The sequence below is a fragment of the Sturnus vulgaris genome, chromosome 25 (genome assembly GCF_052056855.1).
Source record: "Sturnus vulgaris isolate bStuVul1 chromosome 25, bStuVul1.hap1, whole genome shotgun sequence".
Lineage (NCBI taxonomy): Eukaryota > Metazoa > Chordata > Aves > Passeriformes > Sturnidae > Sturnus > Sturnus vulgaris.
The window spans coordinates 6,982,347-6,983,412 of record NC_142267.1 but is presented as its reverse complement, the minus strand read 5'-3'; positions in this window follow the sequence as shown (position 1 = coordinate 6,983,412).

The following is a 1,066-nucleotide window of genomic DNA, read 5'->3' as shown; positions in this document are numbered from 1 at the left end:
GTTGCTGCCCTGCCGGAAGCGGGGCACGCCATTTTAGGTGTGGCGGAGCCCTCAGGAAAGTGCGCCATGTTGGGTGTGGCGCGCCCTGTGGGACGCAGTGGGGTGGCGGGGGCAGAACGCCTAAATCCCCGTTTTTGTTCCCTCAGTTCCTCTTGTTTTCCCTCCATTAATTCCCAGCATCATTATTTTGCATGGAGATACCTGTGCTGCCACCTCACTCCTCAAGGGGACCTGCCCTGACACCAACAGGGCAAATAGTGGGTGCTGGGGAGTGACGAATTCCAGAGACATTAAGATGGAAAAATTCCTCCAAGGTCACTCCAAGGTCACCTTCAAGTCCAAGCTGTGCCTGATGCCCACCTTGTCCCCAGCCCAGAGCATTAAGTGCCATGTCCATGCCTTCCTTGGACACCTTCAGAGATGGGGACTCCAAACTTCCCTGGGCAGCCCCTAACAACAGCAACGAAAAAGAAAAAGCCCCCCCTGTTGGAAATGATGTAACTTTCCTATAGTTTATAGTTAATTGTTATAATTACTTGTAAGCAGTGCCCACTTTTAGCCAGCAGAAGTTAAAACTTCTTCATAGACTCTTACTTCTATTTTGATCATTAATCACTGAAACCTTGAGTTTGTTAAAGCTAACTCTGACAAGCTTCAATTAAGCCAAAGGAATTTGAAGCTTGGACATCTGGGGTCTTATATTTATGGCCCTTCAAGGACACTGGAGTAAGCAGAAGATACAGAGGAGATTGAGGTCTGGAAAGTTGGGGATTCCCAATTGAAAAAGAAGAGAAAAGTATGAAAAAAAACTTAAAGAATGTGGCCCAGCTTAGCATGAAGAGTGAGAAATCAATAACCAATTGTGGACAGAATGCCTATCAGTTAGAACCCATGACCAGCAATTTCTTTGTTAAAAATGTGCGAATAAATGAAAACATTTTGTGTTGATGTGGATGTTGGAGCTCTGTCAGCCACATACAAACCCTGGCTGAGAATAAAGTGACTCTGGACTCACCAACACTACAAAAACAGTGTTAGAGACAATTTTGGAAGATTTCAGTAACAC